Here is a 9,756-nt window from a genome sequence, read left to right as displayed (position 1 = left end):
TGGTATGTTTGGGAGGTCTATGATAGACTTATATTAGCATGAATTATTTATCATTATTATTATTCTCTTCACTATCAGTGTTTCTGAGAATATCTATAGTTTACTCTCGTTTTTAGTGTTAGCACTATCATACCTTTCTTATTTATAGTCTCTTTTTTAGCTCGAATGACCTATGAGGCCTACTGAGTACCCGTGTTTTGATACTCGTACTACACTTCTATTCTTTTTATCATCTAGCACTCAATACGAGCCACCCTTGTTGATTCAAGATTTCTCGAGGTTGTTGATATTGGATCATGGTGAGCTATTGACATACGGAGACTTGCTTCTATCTCTCTTGCACTGTCTACGTATTTTGTATTTTGATTAGACAGACCTATTGCATATAATCCTTTTTTGTACTTAGATGCTCTTGTACCGGTGACACCAGGTTCGGAGTTGGTTCTCTATATATCCATCTTCTCTATTTGTTTTTGGGCCTTTATTGTATATTTTATATTTGTACACATCTATGCTAAGGCTTTATTCTATGTCTTATTATTCCTTCCTCGTTAGTTACTTCTAGTTTTATTTATCGCGCCTTATTTGAGCTTTGGCTTGCCTACTGGGGAGTTTATGGTAGGCGCCATCATAATCCAAATTTGGATTGTGACACACCTCTTCATGCTTATTCTATGCTTGAAGTATCATTTGTACAAATAAAGTTAATTTACACACAGATTTCTCATCTTATCCATTTTTCAGACCAATAAAATCCTCAAGCCAAATAGTTAGGATTGGCTATATGAATTCTCTGTGTTAAATATTTTCACCGAAACTAATGTAAAATTCGACAACTCAAAGAGACATCCTATATATTCATTCTTAAACCATTCTAGACTGATAAGTAATAAATACTAATTTATGATTGTGAAAATCTAATTTCTTTGACAAAAGTTAAAGAATTTCATATCAAATACTTCAAAAATGACATTCTTTTCTTCTTTGTAAAATATTCACCACAAAATTTCCAAATCAAAAGCACACTAATCAAATAAACATTGAATATGTATTAAATAGACGTGTCTATGTAAAGATTGTAAAGCCTTAAATCAATGAGACCACCGATTGGAATTTCTTTGATACTTCTTGAAAGGAACACGAGAAGAATAATTTTGAGATTTATTTGAAATGTTGGAAGGAACAAAGCATCAGAAAACACAATTTTATAATAAGCCTAAGGGACATTGAACTATATATAGAGATCAATGTCCTTCACAATTTGGCTATTGTATTCCTAATTTCTTTAGGAATAGAATTTAAGTTCAAGGTATTACATGATATATGATCATTATTTCATATCCTTATTTAATTAGTTTGAAGGGAAAAAGAAAATGATGAAAACTAAAAAAAAAAAACCTAGTTGAACAAGGATAGAGAATATAATTAATTTCCCAATAAATTTTCTGTAAATAAAAGATATTTATAAATTTAAATTATTAGGGACAAGACAAACAACTATACTTTGTCCAACACTAGATGGACAAAAATCGATCTTGCAAAAAAATCAACTTTGTCATCAATAGGATCAACTAGTGTTGATACTTATGCTTCACAAACATATTATTCCTAAATTAAAGCGAAGTGTCAACACTAGATGGACAGAAATCAATCTTGCAAGAAAATCAATTTTGTCATCAATAGGATCAACTAGTGTTGGTATTAATGCTTAACAAACACATTATTCCTAAATTAAAGCTAAGTGTCAACACTAGATGGACACATATCGATCGTGCAAGAAAATCAATTTTGTCATCAATAGGATCAACTAGTGTTGGTACTTATGCTAAACAAACATATTATCACCTAATTTAAAGCTAAGTGTCAACACTCGATGGACACAAACAAATTATCACAAAATTAAAGCTAAGTGTCAATACTAGATGGACACAAACACATTATAAAAATACAATTGTTCTTGACCTTTAGAACTTTAAAAACACCAAACCTTATCTCCTACTTTGATGAAAGTAGCAGTATAGTCTTGTAACAACTTCTTTAGATGCCGAGCTTCCTCAGTTGCCTAACACAAAAATAAACAATTTAAAATTTCTTCAGTGGTCATTATAGAGAGATTTCATTCATTATAATATTCAAGAATGGCTCAAACAATTTTAGGATCAGTAAGTACCTCAAATTGATCATACATAATGCTAAATTTAATATTTTTTTTGCAAATTCTCAATTGTTTTGGAAAAGAAAATATAGTATTTTTCTATTTTTAAATCTTTGTGTAGCTTTACTTGAACCTCAAAAGAAATGGTTTCTTCACTAACTTCAAATTTCCTCTTCCATTTGTTAAACTATAACCAGTTTGTTGGGTTCAAAAGTGATTAGGCGTCATGCAGATACTTACAATTGCAAATCAAGACGACGATAAATTAGATGATAAAAACTTATACAAAAAATATATTATTAATATAGTTTGTTCAAGTAACATACATATTGAAAATTAATATTAAAAGACATAAATTCTATTAGGAGAATAATCTCCCCATAAACGAAACTCTATAATGACTACATTGTGGATACTCTTGTGTTCTTGGTATGAGAAGAGAGGTCTTCAATTTATAGAGTTCCAAACTCTTCCTCTAAGTAAAGAATAAACCAAATATGGAAGAAAATAATATTTTCTTTTCGAGAAAAGTTAAAGTATTTATGGTAATACTTTGTCTTTCCTTTTAGGAAAAGATAAACTTCAAATAAGGTAAGAAAATCAGGGTGAAACCCTAACACTATTATCGACCCCATAGGACAAACATATGTGCTAAATAAGCACTAAAAATAACACAGGAGAATGGAGACTTATGATTTTTGGAAATTAAAAAATACTTGATGCGGCCTGCGTTGTTGCCGATGTCTGTTGCTGTGAGCTGTTGCTGCTGCCGACGTCTGCTGCTGAGAGTTGCTGCTGAGCCGTGCGCCGGTCGACGTGATAGAGGCGGCGTTGATCGATGTCGGGAGGGGTGGTGTGGCGGTGCTTAGGCTGAGAGAGGTGGTTTGTTGCAACTTCTTAGGAGTGAGAGAGAATTCACAGGAGAATGGAGACTTATGATTTTTGGAAATTAAAAAATAACTTATGCGACCTGCGTTGTTGTCGACGTCCGTTGCTACGAGTTGTTGTTGTTGCCGACATCCGTTGCTGTGAGTTGTTGCTGCTGAGCTGTGCGCCAATCGACGTGATAAAGGCGGCGCTAGTCCATGTGGGGAGGGGTGGCAAAGCGGTGCTTAGGTTGAGAGAGGTGGTTTGTTGCGGCTGCTTAAGAGTGAAAGAGGTGACTTAGGGTTTTGAGATAAATGGGAAAATAATTATCATTCATTTTTTTAAAAAAAGTGTTAATTTACCAACCACGAGATGTTGGTACTTTTTAAAATAATTATCTATATTATTATATCTACCTCTTGAAGTCGGTTTTGTCAATTCAAAACATTTAATAAATACCGACATCGTGAAGTCGGTATTATTTAAATAAAATAATAATTTAAATAAACTGACCTCTAGAAGTCGATTTTATTAATTAAAATTATATATATAGTAGTTTATATTTATTACCTCTTAATTATATCAACGTATTTAGTAGTTTATATTTGTCACCACCTGGTTATATTAAGGTATTTCATATGTGGATTGATCGGTGTTTCTATAATAAAAAAAAGTATTTCATATTCGGATCATTAATATGTAGGACTTGATTTGTTACACTACTTGATGAGTATTTATAACCTTCTAAAATCAACATATTTCATACATTTTTAATGGATAATCAATTACTTTTTGTTTGCGACATCACTACACGACACATTCAATTAATTTTGGATTTACAACCTTGATAGAACTTATTTTGTTACAATACTTCACAACTGGAAAAGTCACAACTTATTTAAAAAGTCACAACTCTTTGAAAAAATCACAACTCATCGAAAAAACCCTTTGAAAAAAGTCAACTTATCGGAAAAGTCACAACTCATCAAAAAGTCACAACCTAAGTTAGGGATATTATAGTAATTTAACATTCAAGTTAGGAGTTTATGCTTTGAAGGTAACTAGTTTCACTGTGCGTTGCACGTCTGTATCATATCATATAGTATACAATATTGTAAAATGGAAATGGAATTAATATTACTAAATTAAGTTTTTAAGTAAATTATTATAATTGAAAGAACATAGAAAAAATGTTTTTAAATGATAAATACAGATTGTCATAGAAATAATTATTTTTTGAGATCAAAATGACCAAACATCATTGAAACATTTCAAAATACATTCAAAGTTTAAATATGAGGAGAAAGTGATGTTTCTTTAGTAGTATTATTTTTTACTTCGCTCAATTTTGTAAACAAATTTTACCAACAAAATAGGAAAACATATAAATATAAAAAAGGTCATCAATAGCCCTTTTTGTAAGGTTATGACAAAAAATAATGGACACCATTTAAGTACAAATTTTCTCTTAAATATTGATGCTTGAAATTTCATATGTGCATGACCTTAATAACGATTACCATAATATTCAAATGTTTTATCTTTATATGTAATATATATTTTTTAGAAAATATTTTTACTTAATTAATTTTTGAGTAAGGCTATCATAGAGAGGTAATTTTATGAAAAAAGGTACTTCTATAGTGAATGTCAACATTGTTATAAGTAGAATGTTATAGAGATAAAAAAAAAAGAATATATAATATCAAAAATGTGTTCTACAAAAAAATAGGTTGTTACAGTGAAATATTATTTTAATGTATGTCAAATATTTAGCTTGACTATATATATATATATATATATATATATATATATACACACACACAACATTACCTATGGTGTAAAATATTTCATTTCTTTATGTTACTACCATATCTTTGCGGAATTTTAGTCTTCTCCTTCTTCTTCTTTTTTGCCGCATACATATCATATAGTTGTTGTCTATGAAAGTATGTAGTATCTAGTATATAATAGAAGTTGTATCGTGATATAAAACATTAAAAAATTTCAATTAAAAAAAACCTAATAGATGAATAAAATTTAAGTACTATATATAGAATTTCTTTAATTTGATTTAAGATCATTTTATGATCAATCACTCTTTTCTTATTTAATTTTATATAGCCAGCACAGAGTGTATCTTGTGGCATAACATTTTCTAAGATTAAAATAAATGCAAAATAACAGGAAATTTGTACTTAAAATTTTGTACACTCAATATAAATATCCATCAAGAAAAAATATATAGAACACAATTCGTAACCAATGAAGAAGGAAGACGAAAATATATGTTCATGCTATATTCACTCTAGTGTTCTATTTAATTGAAATCTCTTTTCACCAACACTTTACTTTCTCTGTTCACTTTTACTTACACATATCTATCAAAAAATATTTATTATCATGACTATATTATCATATTATAAGTAAAAGTGATAATGTATTTTTGAAATAGTGGACGTAACATCGAAATGAATAATTCAATGAACTACATTCATGACCATTTTTTAAAAAAATAGGAAGAAACTCCTTTGTTTGAGGGTAAAAGAATAAAAATAGAAAAACAAAGAAGATCATGTGCCTTTTTTGTATTTTTTTAATTATTATTGTCTCTATCACAACTTGATCTATTAATTTTATTAGAAAATATAATCCTCAATGTGTTCATGTGTCACTGTTCACTCGTTATGTGAACACTAATTATTAAATTCTCTCTTGAATGAAAACACAAAAGAAATTAATTAAAGAAACAAAAAAAGAAAATAAAATGAAACTTCTCTCTCTCTCTCTATGCATAGAAGTTTTTTGTGTGAAACAAAGTTCACAGTTATTTAGACATTTCTCTGTTATTTTTTTTCTTATTTAATAAAAAGATAATACCTAAATTTCCATGCGAAGAACTTCGGCGAACCATATCAATGGATTGCAGTTGAATCATTTATGAAAATTTTAAATGATCTCAAATTGTTGTTGAAAAGAGATCCTAAAGAATTTATAAGAAGTGAATGGTTGTGATTTATGATCAAAGAAACATAAAGGTTGAAATTGTTGTCACTATTCATAGAAAAGAAGTCTTTTTTTAATAAATAAAAGGGTATTAATGTTCAATAAGGATACAAACAATATTGAAGTATGTATGAGATGAAAATCGTAAGAGGAAAATATGAGTGTGAATTGATAAATAATTTTCTACAGTATATTCACCAACTCTTTCTTATGTGGTACCTCAAATTTCATTGAATTTTGAACTTAATAAACTGTTGCCAATAACATTTGAGATTTTTTAAGAAGAAGAAGAGCAGAAAACTTAAAAATCGTAGATTAAAAATGAGAGGAAACCCCTTTATTTATAGCTAAGAAATAGTATTATTAATAGGTACCTTATTAGAGAAGACACAACCTTTCGAAAAAGTCACTGCTCATCAAAAAAGTCACAACCCTTTGAAAAAGTCACAACTCATTATAGAAAAGTCACAACCTTTCGAAAAAGTCACAACTCTTTAATGTGAAAAGGTATCTAGTCTTAATATAATAAACTTAATTAAATGAATAAATAAATAAATAAAATTGCATATTTTTAATTGGGGGTATTATAGTAATTTAACATTTAAGTTTGGGAGTTCATGCTTTTAAGGTAGTATATATATAAAATATATAATATATAAGTATCTATATCTATATATATATATATATATATATATATATATATATATATATATATATATATATATATATATATAAATAATCACTTGGTTTAACACTACTCGACGAGTATAACCTTCGAAAATCAACTTATTTCATACATCTCCAATGTAAAGTCATTTAATTTTTGCCTTCAATGTGATCACTACAGAAACATTCATTCAAGTTCGGACATACATATATTGATAGAACTTTATTTGTACAATATCTCACAAGTATATATGTATTACCACTTAAAGTCAATGAATTATCGGTGTTTTATTGTCTATATTAAACAAGATAGGACATAACTAAAGGGTCAATGAATTATCAACATATATAAAACTTGATTTACAATGACTTCTCTATGAGTATCGCATCGAATTTTTGAAGTTGGTATTACCTCTCAATTAATATCAACATTATTCCATAATCCGAATATAAATTATCAGTGATTCTTTATTACTACATGAATTTTAATTTTTTTAATACAAATATACAATTGTTAAACTTTCGAAGAATTAACGTAAAATGAAAATATTAGTTTTATACATAATAGGAAAATAATGATTATAAAAGTATTTGTTTTTCAAAAACTGACCTCTGAATGTCGCTTTTATTATAAATAATAATTAGATTAGATATAAACAAAACATACTGACCTACGGAGATCAGTATTGCATATAAATTTAATGAAAAATTAAATAATATTGACATTCGGAGGTCGGTATCTTAAATTAATTTATTTTTTATTTTACATAAGGTTGAAACTAATTAAATAAAAGTACGAATATTGACTTCTTGTAGTCATTATATACACATTTTAATGAAGCTTAATTATATAAATTTTAATTTTTCCGACTTCAAAAGGTCAGTATTTTTATATATTTTTTATATCACAACAAAATGTCCTCCGGAGGGCGGTTTAATTTTTTTTATATTTAATTGTGATCAAATAAAATATTATTATTTATTATTAAATTCAATACCGACTATAAAAGATCATTTTTTCTTTTATTCTTTTTTTTCTGGAAAATTTTCAACATCTGGAGGTCGGTATATTGTTTTCCCGCATTTTTTTTGCATAAATACCAATCTCTTGAAGTTAGTTTTCATAAGTTTTTTATTTGTTATACCGACTGTCATTGGAAATCAGTAATTTTTAGGTCGGTATTCACTATTAGTAGTGGAAAAAGAAGAAGAATAGTCATGAGCTAAATTCCAAAGCATTTGTAGTTGAGTGGTAGCGGGTCTATGAAATGTCCCAAGAAGCCCATGGGGCGGCCAACAAAATGATTCCAAAACTTTTTTACTTATATGCATTGACCACATGTGCATTGCATCATCTTGCATTGTATGTTTGTATGCGATAAACTTGTATTAGCATGAATTATTCATTATTATTATTATTATCATTATTATTATTATTATTGTCATTGTCGTCGTCATCATCATCATCATCGTCATCGTTGTCGTCGTCGTCGTCGTCACCATCATCATCATGATCATCATCATCATCATCATTACTATCAGTATTTATGAGAATGTCTCTAGTTCACTCTCGTTTTTAGTGTTAGCACTACCGTGCCTCTCCTATTTATAGTCTCTTTTTAGCTCGATTAGTCTATGATGCCTATTGAGTACCCATGTTTTGGTACTCATACTGCACTTCTACATCTTTTTCTGATGCAACACCCAGTACGAGCCACCCTTGTTGATTTCAGATTTCTTGAGGCCATTGTTGTTGGATCATGGTGAACTATTGATGTCTGGAGACTTGTTTCTATCTCTCTTGCACTATCTAAATATTTTATAATTTGATTAGACATACCTATTGTATATAATCCTTTTTTGTACTTAGACGCTTTTGTACTAGGGACACCAGGTCCGGAGTTGGGTTCTTTATATATTTGTCTTCTCTAGTGGCTCTTTGACCTTTATTGTATATTTTATACAATTCTGTACACATCCATATTATTATGTCCACGGTAGTTACTTCTAGTTCTATTTATCGCATGTTATTATATGCTTGAAGTATCATTTGTACAAATAAAGTTAATTTACACTGATTTCTCATATTATCCAGTTTTCGGACAAATAAAATCATCAAGCCAAATAGTTAGAATTTGCTATATGAATTCTCTGTGTTAATTATTTTCTCTGAAACTAATGTTAGATTTGACAACTCAAAGAGACATCCTATATATTCATTCTTAAACGATTCTAGACTGACAAGTAATATATGATAATTTATGATTATGAAAATCTAAGAATTTCATATCAAACACTTTAAAAATGACATTTTTTCTCAAAATTTCAAAATCAAAAGTATTCACTAATCAAATAAACTTTGAAGATGTATTAAATAGAGGTGTCTATATAAAGATTGTAAAGACTTGAATCAACATAGCAAGATATGAATTCAACAAGATAACTAAATTCCTCTAATTTCAAAGTGTTGGATTTATTGGAGACTCATTGGAGAATGAGCTTGAGAAAAAGGGATCAATGGCAACACACGTTGACAAATTTTAACAGAATCTTTTTTTTTAGACAACACAAATTATAGTTTTACTTTTGGTTTCCATCTGTAAACTATAGCTTTACTTTTCCCTTTTTTACTTCCATGTAAATAGTAGTTTTGTTATTTAAGGTAGCTAATTATTAGGAGATAGTTGGGTAGTTGCTACCTTTTTCCAGTTTTATTCCACATAAAGTAAACCTTCTCCAGGTTCACTTCCATGTAAATAGTAGTTTAGTTATTTTAGGTTAGCACATAATTAGGATAGTGGGGTAGTTGGTTATATTTTATTCTTTGCTATATATACTTGTATTGTGCAGAGGAATAGAGATAGAAAACATTCAGTACAATCTCTTTTTATATTTTGCTATCTTTCATGGTATCAGAAGCCAAGTTTTAAATCTCTTCTCATATTCTCATGTTTTTCCTAATACAATGATAGAATATGTAAGCACATCTTCTTCTAAGTCTCAAGTTCCCACTCTTACTGGAACTAATGCAGTCCATATTCTCATAAATCCTTCTCATCCTT

Source organism: Solanum verrucosum, unplaced genomic scaffold (genome assembly GCF_900185275.1).
Source record: "Solanum verrucosum unplaced genomic scaffold, falcon-dt-bn FXZP01000078.1, whole genome shotgun sequence".
Lineage (NCBI taxonomy): Eukaryota > Viridiplantae > Streptophyta > Magnoliopsida > Solanales > Solanaceae > Solanum > Solanum verrucosum.
The sequence above is the reverse complement of the archived record's forward strand: the minus strand, read 5'-3'. Positions refer to the sequence as shown.